The sequence below is a fragment of the Pelodiscus sinensis genome, chromosome 3 (assembly GCF_049634645.1).
Source record: "Pelodiscus sinensis isolate JC-2024 chromosome 3, ASM4963464v1, whole genome shotgun sequence".
Classification (NCBI taxonomy): Eukaryota; Metazoa; Chordata; order Testudines; family Trionychidae; genus Pelodiscus; species Pelodiscus sinensis.
The window spans coordinates 178,815,952-178,838,348 of record NC_134713.1 but is presented as its reverse complement, the minus strand read 5'-3'; the positions used below and the strand labels follow the sequence as shown (position 1 = coordinate 178,838,348).

General features: G+C 41.8%; 1 long non-coding RNA gene across 1 annotated transcript in view; it reads right to left on the bottom strand.

The window, feature by feature from the left end:
* The window catches only part of LOC142828065 (uncharacterized), a 77,544-nt gene that overhangs the window by 5,796 nt on the left and 49,351 nt on the right, over nt 1-22,397 (bottom strand). The window contains exon 6 of the long non-coding RNA XR_012902996.1: nt 16,251-16,663. This is a non-coding gene — a long non-coding RNA (uncharacterized LOC142828065). The remainder of the gene's footprint in view (nt 1-16,250; nt 16,664-22,397) is intronic.

Genomic DNA, 22,397 nt, shown 5'->3' with positions numbered 1-22,397 from the left:
ACCAGGAGAGTGACTGGGGGGGTGTCCCATCCTTGCAGCAAAACTCAGGTGGCCCGAGCTCTTCCCTCCCTTCTCCCTCCCACTATCCCTCACACATGTAGCCCAGGGACATGTGTGGCCACAGTGGGGACTTCCCTCGAGGAGCCAGCCAAGGCACCGGGAGCAGGTGAGTGGCTCAGTAGGGGCCACATTCACAGGGCTGTGATGCTGTGGTTTTCCCAGGAGCAGCTGGCTGTGCCTCACAGCCAGGCATGGGACAGTGTTGCCGTTCTCCGTGCTGCACCCTTGCAGAGGTGTGGGCTCTGGGCTGAGTCCCTGGGGCCCTGGCTGGTTCCAGCCGGCATTCACCTTTCCCCCTGGTCCTGCTGCATGGGTGTGAGCAGCATGGTCCCAGGCGTGCCCTGGAGCTGTCTGCTGCGGCCAAATGCCGCTCGGTCACCAGGCTGCACGTGGTTGCATGTGCTGCTTCCTGCCTAATGCTACACAGCGTGCAGCTCACGTGGCCTGAGTGACATGCTCTCCCCCTCCCCCCTCCAGGCGCCTGGCTCCGCCCCATCCCCCGCCCTTGTGAGTGTAAAGTGCAACACTCACCGGTGGATCCTTCCCCAGCCTCCGAGGATGCGCGGGAGATGTTGGAGCGTTGCTGGAGGGGGCCTGCTGGGTGGCAGTGCTGGCCTCGTCCTCTGATGCACTGCTGTCTCCTTCCCCCGCCTCGGTGGTCCTGGTGATGGGGGTGCGCACGCTGCTGTCGACAGACACATCTGGTGCTTGCGGGGCTGGCCGGCCCAGGATGGCATGGAGCCGGTCGTAGTGGGGGCAGGTGTCTGCTCCTGCCTCCTGGCCCTCACTGGCCCGCACATAGCCCAGGCGCAGCTCCTTGACTTTCGCCCGGACTTGTTTGAGGCTGGATGGCCTTACTGGGCGAGCGCCTGGGCCATGCGGGTGAAGATGTCAGCGTTGCAGCACCTAGAGTGGGTCTTGTGGAAGGCCTCCTCCTCCTGCCTCAGGTTGAGCAGGCTGTCCAGCTCCCCTGAGAACCAGGATGGGGCCCTTCATTTGCGGCCCCTGGAGGCCTGGAGTGCTGGTGCCCTCCTGGAGCTGCCATCCTGCTGCGGGGTGGCTGCTGAGGATGCAGGGGCCACGTGGCAGACCTCAGCCCTGAGGTCCGAATAAGGGTCCTGCCCGGTGACCTCAGCAGCCTGCGTCTGCTCAGAGCGCCCATAGGGCTTTTTTCCGTTTAGCCAGCTTTTGCGCAAAAAGTCTTAGCTGCCTGTCTACACTGGCCCTTTTGCGCAAAAGCATTTCCAGAAAAGGGCTTCTGCCCGAACAGGAACGTCAAAGCATTTCCACAAGATGCACTGATTTCAGACAGTAGATCGTCAGTGCTTTTGCGGAAATTCAAGCAGCCAGTGTAGACAGCTGGCAAGTTTTTGCGCAAAAGTGGCTGCTTTTGCGGAAAAAACTTGCCAGTCTAGACGCAACCTATAGGAATAGTCAAGAAAGGTGGGTCTACACAGCACACTTACTTTGAAATAAGCTACACATTTGCCCTAAGCAAACTGTGTAGCTTATTCTGATGTTATTTCAAAATAGCTTGTTTCTAAATTAGGTTCTCTCTATACAGTGCCAAATTTCAAAATAAAGTGCTATTCTGAAATGTCCCTTATCCCTCATGCAATGAGGTTTACAGGGATGATGGAATAGTGAGCCCATTATATTATATTATGTAAGACATGGAATAGCTATTTTGAGGTATCCCAAAATAGCTCCGCTGTGTAGATGTAGCCTAAGAGAATATTTGTTTACTAAAATTAGCAAATATTTCTATGCATATTGAAGTAGAAAAGTCTACAAAGTTATAAGGAAAAGTGGGAAATGAGACTGATGTGTTTAAAATGTCATATATCCATATCTTTAAAAAAAATTTCTTCCACTTTTGTTTGCATATGTATTCTGGCCTAAATACTTTTTGTGATGCAAAAAAAAAAAAAAAAAAGGGATAAAAGAAATAACAATTATGAATGGTTATATACTTTGTAGTAATGTAATTCTCAGAGCTGTGATGTGTACATGGATTCCACTCTTGGTGCTCAAGCTCCCGATGCATACAAAATCAGATAATCATCAGATTATTTTGGCCAATATTAAAAACATAAGAACAGCCATAATGGTTCAGACCAAAGTCCACCTAGCCCAGTATCCTGTCTTCCAACAGTGGCCAATGACAGGTGTCCCAGAGGGAATGAACAAAACAGGTAATCATCAAGAGATCCATCTCCTGTTTTATCATATTAAAAGTAACTTAAGCAAGTATTAAACAAATTATTATGAAAACATGTCTCAAGTCCTGGCTTTAACAAACAAAAGTGGCTAAATCTGAAAAAATATTGCATATGTTGTCTATATTGCACATGTGACTGTATAGTGCTCTTTCAGTGGGTCAGTAACTCTGGATGTCAGTTTATAAAGGAATTTAAATCTTTTATCTTCAAGGCAATAAAAGTCTTGCAGTGCTTGCTTATAACAAGCTTCATACCATGGTTTGGTCAAAGTAAAGCATAATAGGAGAACTTTACAGTTCAAATAAGGTACATATAAAGGCGCTTTCATTGATGGGTCTGTTCTGACACTTATGTGCCAACATAACTTTTGGTCTGAATACTACATCTTCATTTAATATACTTATTTTATTACTTTTATCTCAAGTTCAGGTGACGAGACAACCTAATTTTTAGTGGAATGTCCTCAATTTACATTTATGGGAAGAGAACAATGACATGCTGATTTTGCTGACAGGACTGCAAACTGCATGACAAGTATTTTTGTTCAATCTAGAGGGGGGTGTTGGTTTGGTTTTGCAATCCACTTTTTGTACCAGAACTCTTACTTTTTATTGAAAGTCTCTCTCTATATATTCATGATTAAATACAAGAATGCACACATAGTACCATTATCCCTGAACTTACCTTAGCTTGCATTGACATTTCTTAACAACTAATATCCAGTTTAATTTTGCTGTTTTCATGAGTTCACTTGCTGCTTGAAATTTTGTTACTGGGGGACAGAGGAGTGGGGGAGAAGGTGGTTTTGCAGTAAATTTGACTTCTTTCCAACTGCATTTTACTACCCACCAAATGCTGTTTAGTCATGCTATTCCCTGACAATACTGAACAGCACTGAACCAGTATTTTAACTAGTGCTTTCCACTTATATTTAATAGCAGAACCACCAGATGCCCCAATTTTAAGACACTGTCTCGCCTGCTCTCCCATGAGCAGATCTAATGTTTTATGTTGCTGTCCCTGTTGATTGTCAGAACCATAATAGTACTGACAAGGGCAGAGTCTAACATCAAGGGAGTTAGAGAAAGTAAATCTTTAAAGGAGACCCACAGATCCAATGCTGACTGTCATTTAAAGGGCATCACTAGGAGTTACAGTTATTCCATGGAACATTTGGGTGTTTAGCACAGGATGGAAAAACCAATTTTAAAATGTGCCTTTTCCCTTTCACCATTTTTTCCATATATGCCAAAGACCTCCATTTCTCTTGCAGTTTAGCTATTTAGTGCTTATTTTGCTCTCACTCCGCAAGTGTGCTACTGCATGAAAAAGCATTTCACATTTATAGTTCAAAATCTTATATGCACATATAGTCAGATATTCAGTTACACAGAACACACCATCTAGCTTGAGCTATACAGACATAGTGCCCAGAATACAGGCACAGCAGTTGTAGAAGATACATGGTTCCCCTCTTCCCCCAACCTATTCCATCCCCCGTGATTCACTCTGATCTGTAATTCTGATAGAAATATGTTCTGATCTTGTCTGGTTCCTCTTACACATCACTTCTGATCACAGAAGTAAAAAATGCCACAAAAAGTTGCTTGTATTTTCTAACTGGCATTTAAAACTGTTTTCTGGTCGAATTATATAAGGCTAATTTATGACAGGCCACTGGACTTCACATTGCAGAATGGGAACACACTGTGGTGGCTTCCTCCAGTTCTCCCTCCTCCATCGAACACTGAACAATAGGAACATGAGAGCAGCACCTGTCTCTGCCTTTCAATTGGGCCTGTACCACTATCTGCCAGGAGGAAACACAGTCCTTGTATGGGTGCATTGCTGAATGGTCTCAATTCCCCATTCTCTCTTCTTCCTTTCCATCATGACACCAGCTGGCAGGGAGGAGTTTACACTGGGCCCCCAAAGAAAAAAAAAACTCATCTGGGGCTTGCACTAAATGCTGGATTCCTCACAGCTGGCTGAACGCCCAGCTTTGCCTCACTCCCTGGGACAGGTACAGAAAAGAAGAGCACTCTCGTTGCAGATGGCCAACAGGAAGACAAGAAACCCTTGGCGACAAGGAGGAGACTTGGGAAGACATCTCCTGTGGCTGCTCCTCTCACAAACTTAGTGCAGTGGAAAGAAGATGAAAGGGCTTGGCTCCTACACAGACAGTAAATTGTACAGTGAGTACACTGAGAGTGAAGGAGACTAGGTGCTGAGGGCGGGGAGGGTAGCACAATACGGAAAGCCTAGGTAGTCTGCAGTATTTTTATATAGACCCGAGTTTTCTTTTCACACCAATAATTTATATCTGGTTGTACAGGGGAAGGGAAAAATAAATGATGACAGAGGAGGAAGGCCCCTGATGTGCTGGGCTGCAGGGACCCCAAAGTGCTTGAACCAGCCTTGTGAACATAAATTGCAGAATTAGAGAAAACTGGGTGAAAACTTTTGATATTAAAAATGTGGCTTGCGCAGCAGCATCACACATCAGTACATATTTAAAGAGTACAGATCAAATAGTAAGTGATATCTTTAAAAGAAAAGAAGAAGACAGGTTTATGAAACCAAATCCTTGTAATAAATAATATATTATTAGTTAAGAAGATGAACTGACAAAGTCGCGCTACTCTAATCTCTTCACTGTAACAATCAGAACAGCTGAATAGTTAGCACGACATTTTTCCTTTCACATGTGCAAAGGTTGGTGCTACACAACAGTTTCACTAAGAATGTTACACACAACTAATCTACCAAAGTGATTAAGTAAAGTGTCACTGGCACAGTCATTTATCCACTTTTGTTTTATCTTTCAAAAATATAATTTCCTAGAGTCTTTTCACAACTATTGTTTAATGTTTTCGCCCAGGTTCAAATTAGGAAAGAGGGAACTAACCATTTAACTGAAATGAACCAAAATCTTGATCGAGGCTCGGGAATAATGCGCCCACCATAGTAACCTACAGTGTGTGGTGTTAAGAGTTAAGCCCAGCAGATGTGGTAGTCTCTTTGATAGGCTTTGACATCAATCTTAATGTAAATTTTGCATGTGACCTGGGGTTTCCTGAAGCAGTAGAGTACCTCATGGGCTAGTTCACTCCAAGCTTCCATTTGTTCATTTAGAAACTGAAATGACATCTATCTATTCAAACAATGATTTTAAGCACCAACCTGCACAGGAAAGAACACTCATCACCAACGCAGACACTCCATTCACTTAACCTAATTAGCAAATGTTTCAAAATGTTCCTAAATAGCAAAATATGTACTACTACACTCCTACCTTCAGGCCTCTCCAAAAGCACTACCAAACAGATGATCTTCAAAGCACTCTGCTATGCCCAACAAATCCAAGCTGTTCCAGACACAGAGAAGAGCCCTCACCTTTCTGCCAGATGACTATTTTCTACACCAAGGGAGCTCCAGGTCAAACATCTCCACCGAAGTCAACAGCAATCTTGCAGTGACTTCAGTGTGGGCAGAATTTCACCTGGGGAGAGGCCAGTCTCTCAGGGTTTTATGGACCAAAACACAGCACCTTAAAGTGAACAAAGACACCATCAGGCAGGTAGTGCATGCTGTGAAACACTGGTGTAATGACCAGATACACTACTTCAGAGGAATAACTGCTTGAGGATCCATACAATCACACTAAAACAGGGTTTTTCAAAACTCTGGTTTGCAGCTTGTAAGGGCAAGCTGCTAGCTGGCTGCAAGATGCTTTGTACCTCCCCAACTATGGGCAATCACAGCGCCTGTTGGCCACAGATCACTGTACTCAGCCAATGAGAGTTGTGAGTAGTGGTGCGGACCAGGACACTACTTCCCACAGTTCCCATGGTGGTGACCCATGGCCAACAGGAGCTTTGATTGCCCATACTAAAGGAGGCACAGGTAAATAAAGCATCTCATGGCCAGCTAGTGGCTTGCCCTTACAAGCCATGACCCAGAGTTTGAAAACCCCCAGATAAAACATCTCTTTCATGACAAGGCTAGAAGTAAATGTTGACAATTTTACTTGTCTACACTACAATTTAGGTTAAAAGAAGTGTTGGTTCTGACATTGTATATATCGGGCTTTTCTAAGTTATTCTGCATTTATGTATTGGAGATACAAGAAAACATTTTAACTCATAAGTTAATGATAAATGTAAATTTATTATAGAAAAACAATTGAGGGTTTCATTAGCAGTGGAACAACAGAGTCAAATTGACTTTTTTTAAATAGGAAACTTTTTATTTTGAAACTAGTTAACTGCTCGTGGCTACACGTGGCAGAGACCCGGTAGTTCTAATTAAAGCCCCTAATTCGAACTACCTGTTAAACCTCCTTGCAGGAGGAATAGCCATGGGCAGTTAGTCCGGACTAGTGAAATTTCAAAATAGCGACCAGACGGGACGATGCAAATAAAGCCTGGACTATTTAAATTCTGGGCTTCATTTGCAACTTCGAATGCCTACATTAGCCTCCCTAGTTCGAACTAGGGGGCTAGTGTAGACATACCCATAGCTCCTTCTCTCACCATCACCCTGCGGGGCAGCGAAAGAAGGAAGCACCACTGTGAAAGAGTTGACTGAATTGCAACTGGCTGCCTCTTTTTCTCTGGAAAGCCGAGAGGAGAGGCAACCACTGCAAACTACAGAACTGTTAACTACTGCTACTGGCCAAAGGCAAGAACTGCAGTAATCAAAAGACCCACTTTCTCCAACGCAGCTATTTGAGACATAATTACTATCATTTTTTCCCTCCTGAACCCTTTCACTAGGCAGACTCATTCACAAAGGCTGTTGCCTAGGACCCAGAGGTCTGGTAATTTGCACTTTGTCTAGCTTGGGTTTTATTAGTTTAAAATTTGGAAACAGTCATTTGTAAATTCTAAAACCAATTCAATGAGTTTAAAAAACCTCAGATTTCTATTTATCTTAAAAAAAATAAAATTTTAAATATGCCCCCAATTGTAAAATGTTTTCCTTGTACTTCCCTCTTAGGATGTTCATGTTTTTAATTGTTCTCTATTTCTGCAGCTTCTATGATATCTCTGAAATATTCAGTTTGCATTTTCTAAATGGGAAGTACTGCCAAGGTTCTTAATCCCAGGCAGATGTAATGCCATTTGTACTATGTTGTGATATGGCTTCCTTAAAAAGAAGTTAAAAGGATTAATAAAAAAAAAACCAACAACAACAAATATTCACCAACCCATATGGTCAATAATTGCTGTTTAATAGTCCTCCTATTACAAACCTAAAAAGCAGCAGCCAGAATTGCCAGTAGAGTATTAATAAACAGGAATGAGTTAATAGTGCATAAAGACCTTCTAGTGGAACAGTGGGGGAGTTGAATATTCTTTTCTTAAGTCAGCTGTAAGTAATTACTACATGGTGTGCTTCTGACTATTACCATAACAGAGCAATTGGACGTGAAGAATGGATAATAGTATGGACATGGAGGTATTTTTAGAACATCAGCAGTGAGGCAGGTAAATGCCCTACTTGAGCACAAACCTTTACATGAGACTTTGAAGACTTTTTTCCCTAGCCTTGGTATAATTTTGAAGAGAACAATCTAATAAATTATTTAAAATAACTTTATAAAGAAACGTCTGTGATATGCAAATAAGAAAATCAGAAAAAAAATTCCCCATGTAGACACAAGGCATCTAGCCTGCACTAGTGTAACCATAGATTCCTTCCTGGTTTTTTTAGAGTAGTGCCTTCATCTACATGAAGCAGTGTGGCTTCACTAGCTTATATTGGTAGCCCCAGTAAAAGCTAAAATATTCAAATAAGAACTGTAACTGTGATTGCAGGAGTTGTGGTTTTTCTAAAATTGAGTTAGTCATCCTCAGTGATTTAATGATGCATATCATTTATTTTAAAATATTATTACAGGAGCTTTCACTGAGATGCAGCTTCTTGTTCACAGGACTGTCCATTATGCTATGCAGCAGGGCTTTTCATGTACGACTTCAGGCTGAGATATTGTCTATCGACACAACGTATACTCTCAGATAAAAACAGCTTGAGACTTTTGATTCAGAGAGTAGTAATTTTGTAAATGCACAAAAATATAATTTAAGGAATATTTTGAATTTTTCAGGCTATAGGTCCTTCTCCTACTATTGTTGCTACACAGGGCAGATGTTGATTTTTCAATTTGCAGGTTTGTTAAGCATCATGGAATGTTTTGGTTCTCAATCAAGAATATTCTTCCCAAGTGGTTCGAAAGTCCTATGCTTGAAAATAAATGCATGTCCTTTTTGTTTCCTAGCTGCATGTGTTCTGCGCTCAATAGAAGGATAAGACAGATAAATTGATGCCATTTATAAGACCAAAATATAAGTTTTAAACCATAGGCTCTAGGGATGCAATGTAAGGACAGGTTCTCTTTGTCTTACAAAAGCAGTTTATTTCAAATGAGCTGTGATGACCTGTTTACTGTGCTTCACATAGAAACAATATGTTTTCTGAATATTATTAAACACCACGGTCTATGATGTCATCTGTGCTGTGTCTGTCTATTCTGAGGCGACTAGTGATATTATAAAAGTGCTACCCTTGTATTTATGGGATAATATTCAAGTGGGGGAATATGCCAGTCACTTCAATGGATGCAGAGTTTTTCCCACAGCAAAAGCTGTTTATTACACATGTATTTTAAAGTCATTGGTATTAGACCTATATTTTCACATGACAAACAAGTAACAATGTGGGAATAAATTCACTGACTTCAAAGGATTGGCTTCAAGAATCATAATGACTCATAATGTTTTCTTGGCATATGATTTGTAAATTGTCATCTTTTTAGACTAATGGCATGATATGGAGCTGATGATAATTACTGTAGAATTGTGGGTTGAACAAATAGGATGACCCGTGCCATCCAGAAAGTGTGAGTAGAGCTAGGACTAGCACTGAGACCTTGTCGTGGCTAGGTCTGTGCCTTAGAGTATGTCTACACTACAGAGTTTTGTCGGAAAAATGGCGGTAAGCTGCAATCGTGTTCTTTTGTAAGAGCTCTTTCAGGAAAAGGCATGTGTGGACGGGGAAAATGGAGTTCTTTCGAAAGAAGAGGAAAGAAGAAAAAGCACAGGTGTCCTGGTGATCCCTCCGTCCACAGCTTAAATGCAAGATAGCATCCATTCAGCGTGGACGCTATCTTTTGAAAAAGCAGATCACTTTTGTGCGTGGACACTCTCTTTCAGAAGAAGTAATTTTGGAAGATCTCTTATGAAAAAAGTTCTTCCAAACGAAGCCTGCAGTCTAGACATAGCCTTAGACCAATGGCATCCCCTCCTCTTAAGATGATCCTTCCTCCATAAACATTGTGAATTAAAGACTCAAAAAAGCGAGACATGAGAAAAACTAAGGTTCAGTAAGGCAATGATTTAATCCCTCCTCTCCAAAAAAAGTGCCAAACAAACTTAACAAACATTAACTAGAATTAAGGAACAAACATTGCATATTGACAAAGGCTTTGAAATATATATATAAACATCTTTTTAGGCTTTTCCTCCACTTTTTCCCATCCCTTCTTCTGTATGTAGTCTATTTAGCTTCTGTACTATGTGTGTTGGCAAACCCCTGGTCCTGCATGGAGCCTCACTGAAACTAGTGCAACTCAGTACAGGTACAAGTGGATCTACATGGGTGCATTGGCTGGCACAATCAGAGCTTTGGATTTAAATGGCATGGGGAAGAACTGTTGTCTTGCATATCCTGAAAGGGTCTAAACTATTTTTAGATTCTATATATTACATTATTACATAATAAATTATCATAATCTTTATCCCCCTGGGAGGAGCTGGGGACCAGTCTAAATAGACAGTCACACAGCAGTGGTAAAGTTGGAAAGTGAACCCACATCTCCTATCTCTCCATCTAGGCCGTGTCAAGACTCAGGGGTTTTTTCGGGAAAAGTAGCCTTTTCCCGAAAAAACTTCCCCTGCGTCCAGACTCAAGCCGCGTTCTTTCGAAATGATTTCGAAAGAACGCGGCTTTTCTTTCGATGGCGGTAAACCTCGTTTCACGAGGAAGAACGCCTTCCTTCGAAAGTTCCTCTTTCGAAGGAAGGCGTTCTTCAAGGTAAGGAGGCCATCTTCGAAAGAGAGCATCCAGACTCACTGGGTGCTCTCTTTCGAAAAAGCGGATTTCTCTTTCGAAAGATCCGCCTGCAGTCTAGACGCGATCTTTTGAAAGATGCTCTTTCGAAAGATGCTTTCGAAAGAGCCTCTTTCGAAAGAAGCCTGCAGTCTAGACATAGCCCTAGTGCTCTTTTTGTCCCGGGTGCCTCTCTGAGCTATGCTGGAAACATATGCCAAAGAGACATAGAAATGGGTTATGGGCAAAATAAAACCTATTTTCCAGTAGCAAAAGCCCTAAAACCATCTGTGGCACCCTTCTATCCCGCCACCCCTCCAAAAAACACATTTTGCTCTTGCTCAAAGTTCCATAGGCTGCTGAGCCTTTTAAGCAATGGCCCCATACTAAATCACTACACTATTAGGGTATGTCTACACTACCCTCCTATTTTGAAATAAGAGGGTAATGTAGGCATATTGCAATTGCAAATGAAGCCCGGGATTTGAATTTCCCGGGCTTCATTTGCATAAGCGGGGCGCCGCCATTTTTAAATCCCTGCTCATTCGAACCCCGTGCCGCGCGGCTACACGCGGCACGAACTAGGTAGTTCAAACTAGGCTTCCTAGTTCGAACTACCGTTACTCCTCGTGGAATGAGGAGTAACGATAGTTCAAACTAGGAAACCTAGTTCGAACTACCTAGTTCATGCCGCGTGTAGCCGCGCGGCACGGGGTTCGAACGAGCGGGGATTTAAAAATGGCGGCGCCCCGCTTATGCAAATGAAGCCCGGGAAATTCAAATCCCGGGCTTCATTTGCAATTGCAGTATGCCTACATTACCCCGCTAGTTCGAACTAGCGGGGTAGTGTAGACATACCCATTGAGCATTCCAGAGCATTACTCCAGCTGTGTGGTTGCAATGCTACTGAAATTGGATCTGGCAACCCTTTCATCCATACAGAAGTATGACTTGGCTAAATGTCAATGAGAAGTGTTGTGACATGGAGCACAAGGTCATAACATCACTAAAATCTGGCCTGGCTACTCCTGTGTCCAGACCGTGTATTACTGAGCATTGGGGGATCCACTGTGAACTTGGTTTCAGGAAGCATCAGCTCATGCACTGTGTGGTAAACAAGTGGGCAGCCTCTTCAACAGAGGGAGACCCGGGTCCCTATGGGAGATGAGCAGTGGCTGAGTGAAGACTGGAATGGGGTTGCTATGGGGGGCCAGTAGGATCAGAATTTGTTCCCAAGCAATAACGGTATTAGTGCCACTGTTTACCACTCCTGTTTTGAGAAAGTCTCTACCAGAAGGTGGAAGAATACAGCTCAAAAGCTATGTAAGACTCTGCCAATCAAAGAGAGAAGAAACGGGCCAAGACAGCAGGCACTAAAGTTGCAGAATGCCTGTTTTGTGGGAGCTATTGCAGTAAAACTTAAAACAACATTGTTGTCTAAGCTTTGTCACACCTTCCCTTTCTTTAGCTCTGTTCTTTATAGGTCCCCCTGGAAAGGGCCAACAACGGCGAAATGAGACAAAAAGAAGAAAGAAGGAAAGAGAGGTGTTTCCAATTATTTGTGCAATGGAAAGTGTTTAAGAGGAGAGTAAATTGCAAGAGCCTAAGTTATTAGCACTGTGGGAAAGCTTTAGAAGTCCTAATGGTGAGTTACTCACACTGTCTCTCTGTCTTCCAGTTATCTCTGTTCTTCACTAAAGGGGCACAAAAATTTTTAAAAAAACCACTCGTTTTAATTATTTTATTAATATTTTAATATAATGCTGCAGGAAAACTTAGTGTTTTTTATCTGTGTTCTTGTAGCTGGTTGTATTAGTTTTGTAGTTTATTCATCCTAAAGGAGAAATGGAGCCACTAAAGCAATGGATTGATTTGGAAGCAGAGGGGTTAATGAAGCAATCCTGAAATAATAAAAATAGCATGATACATTTATATTGCGTTGTACATCCCAAAGGATCCCAAATAATTTTATAGACTTAACCTAAATACAAACCCTACCAGGGGATCAGTGCCATTGTGACAAAAGATGTTTGCCTCAGTTGCCCAGTTTGAAATTGGAAATCAGCAGAAAAACTGCAGAATGGGTTTAAACTGTGTCAAAATTGTAAAATGCGTAATTTGACATAGAAAGGGTGGTGGCTTAAAATGCTTAAAAGTAAGGCCTTAGTTAAATAACACTGATAATAGTTTAAATTAGAAAAAATCAGTTGTGGCAGTTATAGAGTGATGCAATCAGAATGGGAGATTCCTTCTCTAAAGCTCAGAAGGGTCCATTGCATGTGAATAAGGCTCACACAGAAAGTAACTAAGGCTCATCCAAAAGTCAGCTGGAAAACTCTACAGGAATGTGTTGAGTCTATAGGTACATGTGACTAGGTGAGAACGTCATAGTTAAGCTGCAAGCTGATTGGTTGTAAGAAAAATTAATAAGCTAGAAGCTGATCAGTCGAGCTGGAATGTCAAATAGGAAATAAATTAGCATGTGTGAATTACTGGAACTGATTGGTGGAATTACGATAATAAATTAATATGTAATAAGCTTGAAGAGTATAAAACCCATAGCTGGTAGGCTAAAGTTCTGGTGGGAAAAAACATAGAACTACAGAGAAGCTGGAGAAGATAACAAACCAAGAGAAGCAACCTGAGAAGCTGCTTGAAGACCCTGCAAGGAAGAAACTGCCTGAAGATCTGCTACTATGACAGCAGCAGCTTCAGCAGCACACCTCAAGGCTCCAGAATTGCATTGGAAAAAGCAGCTTCTGGCACCCTACCAACAGGAGTCTCTTCCCCCCCCCCCCCCCCTTCCATACACACACACAGTACCACAGTTGCAGTATCTTACAGGCTTCTGTAACTTCCACCTAAGTGCCAGATTGACTTCTGCAACTATCACACCGCAATCTGGCACCTCAGCCAATAGCAGCTAGACTTCAGTGCCTGAGCAACATCCTTCACAAAAGATGTGACAGAGCAGCAGGACCATAGACAGGTCAGAGAGAATTGTTCTAGAAGCATCTAAGGTAATATCATCTGTTTTAATATCCTGAAATGTATGGGTTTCAAGTGTCAATAAAGCCTGCAGTTTGAGTAAACTCTCTCTGCCTATTTGATATGTGTTTGACCAGCATGTACCAAATGTATAGATTCTAAGTATTTAATGTTTATTGTTATATGTTTTAATTTTTATTGATAGATATAATAAATATTATGCTATATATATGTTAAATTTACATGGCTGTATATAATGGATATTGTTATAGATTTAAAAGTAAATAATTTATTGTCAAATCGTTATAAACTATAGAGTTTTGGATGGAAAAGTTGTTCCAAATTTTTGCCCCACTCTAATCAATACTTAATTTTTATGTTTTCATTGCAAGAAAGCATCTGTGGCAACACAATGCTCCCTAGCATCTATGAAATACTGCCTCAAAGAGAAGAGTATCATATATTGAGTTACTATTAACACTTGGTAGGCTATTAGGTGTTCTCTGGCTATCTCCCAAGAAAGTCCAGAGAATGCCCAAAACCACTTCAATTAAAGGATCAAAACTAAGGTTTCTGGACTGCAAGGTTATTATGGGTTCTTTTCTTATGTATGTATGTATGTATGTATTTTTAAATATATTTATTTACAATATTTTTACCCTGTTTCTCTATTTAAAATATTTGAGATGGCTTACAAAAAAAATTTAAAACACAATATATATATTTATATATGTAAAATATAGGACCCCAAAAGGGGAGACATAAAACCTGCTAAAATACCTCAAGAAGACACACACACACACACACACACACACACACACACACACACACAGCTAAACACCAATAAAAGCACAGGTAAAAAGGGTGGGCGTCGGAACAGTGCCAACGCTGGCACCAGGTGAATGTCTTAGGGGAGAGAATTCCATAGCCTAGGGGCAAAGGCTGAGAAGACCCTGCTCCACGTAGATGTCAACCTTATCACCATAAGTGGAGGAACACCGAGCAGAGCCTCCCCAGATGCATTAATAATCCCTCAATCCAACCAGTCATCCCTTCTCAGCTCAATTTAATAAGCCACGAGGGGAAGCGGTAGAGTGAACACTTGATCAGTTGCACTCCTCTAAGAATCTTGTCCAAATCCTTGATCTACAAAAGCTGAAACCAATCCAAAGAAAAACAACTGGACGGTGCACTCATCACATTCTGTACCCCGCTTACATGACAGCCAGAATTCAAATAGACAGGATGCAAGTAATCTTATCTTCAAAGTGATTTGTAAATAAGTTACAGTGGACTGCTGAGGACCCCTCCATTTCATCACGAGGGCCAGGCTGTCAGGCCCCGCACCACTCTAAACAGTTCCACCGGATGACACTGTGCAGACATAATGATGGCAGAGAAGTAACTCTTTTTCATTGTCAGCACCACCACAGAATAGGCTCAAAATTTGGCTCTAACCTGCAATTGATCTGACTCAGTTCGAGTTCTTCAGCAACACTCTAGCCATCACATAGAGCATTTCACCTCCTGCAACTCCCCAGGAAACCAAGGGGCAAACTTGGTTCAACTAGCCCAAAAAGGACACTTAGGAGCAATCATGCCCACCGCCCAGGCTACCTCGATGGGCATCAACAGGTCCATTAGCCATAATGGCCGAACAATCCCTCAGAGATCTCAGAAAACCCTCTGGATCCATCAGCCTCCGAGAGTGGACCATCTTAATTGGTTCCCTGCTACTGTGGAGGGGAAGGTCAACAAATAGTCTAAAATTGACCATGTAGTGATTGGTCCATGACAGAGGCAGTGTAACCACATCCCTTATCCTTAGTCTAAAAGACTATATCGAGCATATGACCTGTCACATGTGTAGGAGCAGTTATTTCTTGGGATACTCCTAAGGTCATCATGGTAGCTATAAAGTCTTGAGCCAGACTAGACAGGACAGCCTCAGCATGAACATTAAAATCCTGCAAGATCAAAGGCCTCGGGGTTCTCAATGCCACGTCCAAGACTACCTCAGCCAGCTTGAGCAGAGCAGCAAGGTGAGCGGTACTCAAGCAGAACAACTAATTTATCCCAGCCACCTAACACCAGGTACAGACACGCATTTTGTTGGACTGGGGCCTGGCCAGTGAGATGGTTTCCTGGCAGACAATCACCTCCCCTCCCCCAGACCATCAAGTCAAGGCTGGTGCTGAACCGAGAACCCAGCCAAGCACAACTGGGGGAGGTTAATGCCTCCCTCCACTCGCAGCCAGGTCTCGGTGATACAGGCCAGGTCATCCCCTTCATCCAGGATTAAATCCTGAATGAAAACTGTCTTCTGAGATACCAACCTGGCATTCAACTATAGCACCCTCAGGCCTGATGGTCAGCTGTTAAGATTCCCAGGGTCATTGAAACAGGAAACGGGACTGGAACAAGGAATAGCTTGTACCTTTCTAAACCTCATTCCTGTCAGCTGGCCTATCCTGATCTTACTGCAATATTGTCCCCTCCCCATCACAACTCCCACTATGCCATCCGTACCCTCCCTCTTAATCTCCCCACCCACCCATAACCACACACACACACACACACACACACACACACACTGTCCTTGACCTTCAATATGGGCAAGCAGGGGAAACCTTCTCTCACCAAGAACCCTCCACACCCTCTTGCTCTCACCAGGCACTGAATAGGCCACCACACAAATAACAAACAATAAATGTGCTGCTCTCACCAGCACAAAATAATAAAATAATAATAAGTTATACCACACACACATACAAAACCGTCACCACAGAACACCACATGCCCTCAGCGTGCCCCGAGGGCTGCACCAAAGAGAAGCCCCCTTTGGCTCACCCCTTCAGCGTGACTCACCAGCAGTGGCCTCTTGGGTTTAATCCCATCCCTGGTAATGGCTGCAGCAAATTATCTTAGTCCTAAAGGTGCAGACCTCTCACACGGACAATGGTGCAGCAGCAACAGAGATGGCAGCAGCAACAGCAGGGAAAAGGACTTTCTTCAAGAGGAGTTGGGAGAAATGTTGGTCCTCGCTCCTAGCCTTCACCCCTTCCTCCTCCTTCTGAGGTCTCAATTATATTTGGAGTTTCTGTTGTCACAGATTACTTGAGGTATTTATGAGGTGCTCTGAGGTATTTATATCTTGCTGCATGTATTATTATTATGTTTTGTACTGCACAAGCACCCAGAGGTCCCAGCTAAAAGTGGAGTTTCATTGCATCAAACATTTCATCAGCATGAAATAAGAGACAATCCCTTCCTGAGAGAGTCTGCAGCCAAACAAGACAAGAGAGACAAAGATAAGAGAAAGGAAATATTATTTTCCTTCTGAGGAATGGAAGCACAAAGTGATTTATTTGCCTGAATGTATACAGAATATATAGACTAAATGACATGAATGTTCAAATATCGCTGAATAGACAACTTCAACATAAAAAACACACCAAAAAGGGAGCAAAAGCTGAGATTCCAGTTTAACTCATCCTACTATGTCTGTGTCCAGTGAAGAACAAATGCTGTATAAAATCAGCTCCTGGATCCCACCCCAAAAGTATCTGGGGAAGGGAAAGTAGGAGATGCTATTTGAATCTCAGTTCTGATTTTCCCCACCTTAACTGGTTTAACTAAGGACTTGTATTTTTGGATACTATTGTATATTTTTGTGATTTCTTTTCCTATGTTAGCTTTTGCAGAAATATTTGTTAAGAGCAATTGCCACTTGTGAGCAAATTTAACCTGGGAACACACTTTCTCTACTGTGACTTGTCAACGTTCCCTATAACAGCAACAGCTGCTTAGCAGCAACATAGAAATAGGGTACTGATATGTTGCAACTAACAAGCGTCTACTGTAATAGCAAGTACTTCAAGACCATAGCTTCTGGGTGACCTTCATGGGCTACTCCAGATGTATAGCTCTAGAGTAGTCTGTTCTGGAAGAGAAAAAGGCAAGATGAGGCATTCATCTGCCAGAAAGGGCATCATCATCTTGCTATACATAGCTGTGACAGGGGGAGAGTTTGTTATTATTGTTGCTGTCCAGGAGCAAAGACAAGTGCAGTTGCACATCTCTGGGATAACCAGTGGACAAATGTCCTTAACTGAAGTTAAGGTCGCAGACCCTGCCAGTTTTCCAAATATTTCTGAATCAGCATGACTGTTGTTCTGCCATAACTAATTAATCCTAAACCAACTGCTTTTCATCTGTGTCTCTGTTTCACCCAGACACTAGGGGCTCATCTAGACTATGCTGAAATTTCAAAAGAGGATAAGCAAATTCCATGGGAATCTGAATATCTTTTTCTGATCTCACTTTTGAAAGTGGAGCTTTCAAAAGTGAAAGTAGTCTGGAAGTGTTTTTTTCAGGAGCCTCCCACCCCTTTTTTAAAAAGCCGTGTAAACCTCATTTTTTGAGGAATTTGCATATCCTCTTTCGAAACTTCAGGGTAGTCTAGATGGGCACCAGAGGCACTGGAGTTAGCTACATAGTATCAGCATTCTGATGGAACTGTAGCCTATAACAGCTTGTGGTCTCCTCTAGCTGCTTCCAATAAGTGTGGAATAAGAGAGGTGACAGGACTGTTAGTTTGGGAGCCTTGGAGATCACAGGCAGCTGCCCATCACCATTTGGGATCTCTTGGAGAGGAAATCATGCAGGCACCTTTACATGATTCTATCTACCCCAGCAAAGTTCTGCAGACATGCTAGTGGAACCTCACGGTCCACGTGGTGTCAAAGAACATCAGTTGCTCTAACATTAGCATGGATATTAAATGAAATAAATACAATTTCTGTTGCATGCCATTGCCAGAAGAGACGCCTGAGAAGAAGAGATCTGAAATACTGAATTTGGAAGTGCTGGAGTTACTAGCACCTTTCCCAGCTTAAAGAGGTTGGAGATGAGGCATTAATTACGAAGTTTCTTGTCATCCAATGATGTCTTATAGAGCAAAGGCTGGACTACATGAGCAATATGTTTTAAGGTTACTTGTAGCCTACACTCTTCAGAGAGATATTAAACATTGCTGTTAGCAATTAAGCAAAGTGCTCCCCATTTGTTTTAATCAATCATAACAGGCAGGGCTCCATCGACTCATCACAGAACTGATTTTCCCCAGAACCTTCATTTCTGATGATGGCCTAAGATTACAAAAGAAATTATGCTCTCTCTATAGTCCCTTCTCTCTATCTAGCTTAGATGCCATAGAACAGAAGGATGTAAGTGCCTCACAGTAGAACTTACACAAAGGCAGCCTGTGTTAAAAATTGTTCACTATCTGGAAAAATTTGATTGGCCACAGTTTTATAAAGGTTATGGAAAAGGAGAACAAACATTTCTTAATGTCCATCACCACATTTGTATGAGCTTCTTCTGCCACAGTTCCAGTACACTCCATGAGCCCATTCTCCAGCTTTAGATGGCATTTTCTTCTCATACTTAAAATTAGTTTTATGGTTAAATGTAACGAAGCCCTGCAGCCAAAAGACTGTAGCCAATGTAAGTCCAACGACTTCCTACTTGGATTCTGGTCAGTTTTCTAGGTCCGTTGCTCTGTAATGGGTTTGTTCTATAAATTATCATGCTCCACTATTGCCATTTATCCTATACACTGGTCCTTTACTTGATCAACCCTGTCACATTCAAACTGCTTTCTGATAAGAAGTCTGGCTCAGAGCCCAAGCTCTGATCCCATCTGATCCCACTCATTGCCCTTGACTGAGCCGGAGAGATTCTGTATTAATTTATGAGAATACAGAAGCTAGGCCTCTATTTTACTTGATGCACAGACGTGACCTGCTGGATATTCTCCTAATTCTGCCTATTATTTTTCTTTTCTTGGCTTTTCTTCAATAGTCTGAGCCACTCCTTCGCTTTTCCCTCCTGTTCTGCTATTGCTCTCACACTCTCAATACATCTCCAAGCTCCCCTCACTTACACTCTTCTCACATTTGATTCATCTTTCACAATTAGTTATTCCCATACGATCACTTCACATTAGCCAGCATTTTCCTGCTTTCCCTCAACTTGGCCATTCATTTACACATATTACCCTTTGCCAAGTGGATCACGTTTCTACGTGCTGCAGCTTGCCACACAGTTTTCATCTTCCATTAACTCTTCACAAGGACTCATTTCTCATGATGTACATGAGCAATGCATACCATAACCCTATGTTCCTTTACCATAGCCTAGGACCCCCGAGAATATAGTTTTATAATGTGATTGCACACATGCATTAGCAATATGGCAAGTTGTCCAGAAATAGCACTGCAGTGATCCAAGAACCAAGAGGGAAAAGCTGACATCGCTAATGATGAGGAGATGAATCTGAGGCCAGACAAGGGGACTTGAGGTCTAGAAACCTGCTCCATTCATTAGGGTACTAGCTTAGACCCTTGAAGACCACTGTTTAAGTCCCTGTGTCTCCAAGGGTGCATCTTCACTGCAGGGCTTAACTCAAAATTAGCTACACAAATTGAGCTATGTCAATTGCACGTCTTATTTTGAAATAGCTTATTTCAAAATAGGGAGCTTATACACAGCACTTACATCAAAATAGAGCACTCTTCCTCCGACTTCCATTATTCCTTGTACAATGAGGGTTGCAGGAATCAGAGTAAGAAGTCCTCTAGCTTGATGGTATTTTGTCACTATTTCTAAGTAACTGCCTGCTATGTAGATTTGGACTAAGTTATTTCAGAATAGCACTAGTTATTTCGAAATAGTGTTGCAGTGTAGACATACCCCAAAAGCCCCTTATCTGACCTAAGGCAAAACGCTTTCTGTGCCTCACTCCCTAGCTGTAGCTCACTGTTTTACAGGAGTGTTATGGAGTTCAGTATAGCAAAGATTTTTGAGACACATAGATATTACATCAATGGGGACCATCTAAGAACCTATGACAGATGGGGAAAAAAACTACTGGTATCCACTAGGAGATGACAGTCAATGAATACTGAGAATGAATTGAGGCACTAGGACAGAAGACATCTCCCCTCATGCCAAAAGTTAGGCTTCAAGTAAGGATTCTCTGTTGACATTTTCCTCCTTGTTTTATTGCTCTTGATTTTATTTGTCTTGAAGAATTGTTAGTGTGGGATACTTCAAATGTGGCAAGCCAAGAAATAGGACATTCTCACCCATGGAAATGTCGGTGTTTCATTGTGTTAGCTGTTGCCTAAAAGGACTCTGCTGTGAGGAGTAACTACATGTATTTTGTTTTATTAAAGAGCAAACCTGAGATAATAAAGACATTTCTGATCATGAAAATTAATAGAAATAGTTGGCATTCAGCATTTATTGTTTCCTTGGCCATGGTCTACACTAGGGAGTTATTTCTATATAACTCCCCTTATTTCGAAATAATAAGCGGAGCGTCCACATTACCAAGCCCATGATTTTGAAATAAGGGGCTGGTTATTTCCAAATAATAACTCCTGCTTTCCACAAGGAATAATGCTTCTTTTGAAATAGTTATTTTGAAATAGAGGTAGTGTGAATGCTCCACTGTTGCTATTTTGAAATATCTACTCCCCAGAGTCATTCAAAGTAATTACTCCTCAGTGCTTCCTGGGGCTGTAAGCCGAGGTAGCATGTTCACATTAAGGGAGTCTGCTTAGATTAATTTCAAGTCTTACCTATAGTGGACATGCTATTTCAAAATAGTTATTTTGGGAGTTATTATTTCAAAATAAGTTATTTTGATATAATTTCCTAGGCTATGTCTAGACTGCAGGCTTCTTTCGAAAGAGGCTCTTTCGAAAGCATCTTTCGAAAGAGCCTCTTTCGAAAGAGAGCGTCTAGACTGCACGGAGAAATTTCGAAAAAGCGGCTTGCTTTTTCGAAAGAAAGCATCCAGTGAGTCTGGATGCTCTCTTTTGAAGAAGCCCTATTTACATTGAAGAACGCCTTCTTTCGAAAGAGGAACTTTCGAAAGAAGGCGTTCTTCCTCGTGAAATGAGGTTTACCGCCATCGAAAGAAAAGCCGCGTTCTTTCGAATTAATTTCGAAAGAACGCGGCTTGAGTCTGGACGCAGGGGAAGTTTTTTTTCGAAAAAAGGCTACTTTTTTCGAAAAAAACCCTGAGTCTGGACACAGCCCTAGTGTAGACATGCCCTTGGAGTAACACATTGCTATTAATAGTGAGTGCTATATGACTAAATCAAGAAGAATATATATATATGTTTCAAGTCAGAGTTTATTTGCATAGATACATGTGTATTTGCATAAATGCCTTAAAATGGTAGATTATTTTGAAAATGTTGGTTATTATAATATGACTAAAGAACAAACAGTTTAAAGTAAGGAAGAGAGAGTGGCAAAAGTCATTAATTAACTTGCCTTATCTGAATGAATCTTATTGCCACAGCAGTAGGATCTATATAATTTCATCCTTTATTTTTCAGAGTAGTAGATAATAGGAGCCAGTACTTCTGTAGGCGTAAATTAGCATAGGTCCATTGACTACCTGATATACTTTCAGCACTCACACAGGCAGAAGCTAGTAGAGTCTACCTCCCAGAAATATTTCATGATGGTTTCAGTAGGAAGCACATTAATTGAATAAAAAGTGCTACACAAATGCAAGGTGTTATTAATGAGGGTTAACAATCAAAGAAAGGTATTGTATAGCATATTATTTACTCAGAATGGGTTAAATTCAGGACCCATGTCTTCTACAAGGTGCTGAGTGCCCTCAGTCTCTATGAAAGTTGAAGATACTCACCAATGTACAGAATCAGTCTCTCAAGCCTTAAATAGTAAAATGTCTCAATGATCTGAATGAGGAGTCTTCCAGGGGGAGGACTGTAGGATCTGACCACTGAGTGTTCTGTTCAGTGGATAGTATAATTGGTTTTACATCCTTTTTACTGTTGAGGATGATTTTCAACCATAAAAAAAACCCACACAACAATTACACTTCCAAATTAAAGAAGATATGAAAGACTAGATGAAGTTCAACAAGTTAAAGAGTCTACTTTCAAAATCCACATGTAGACAACA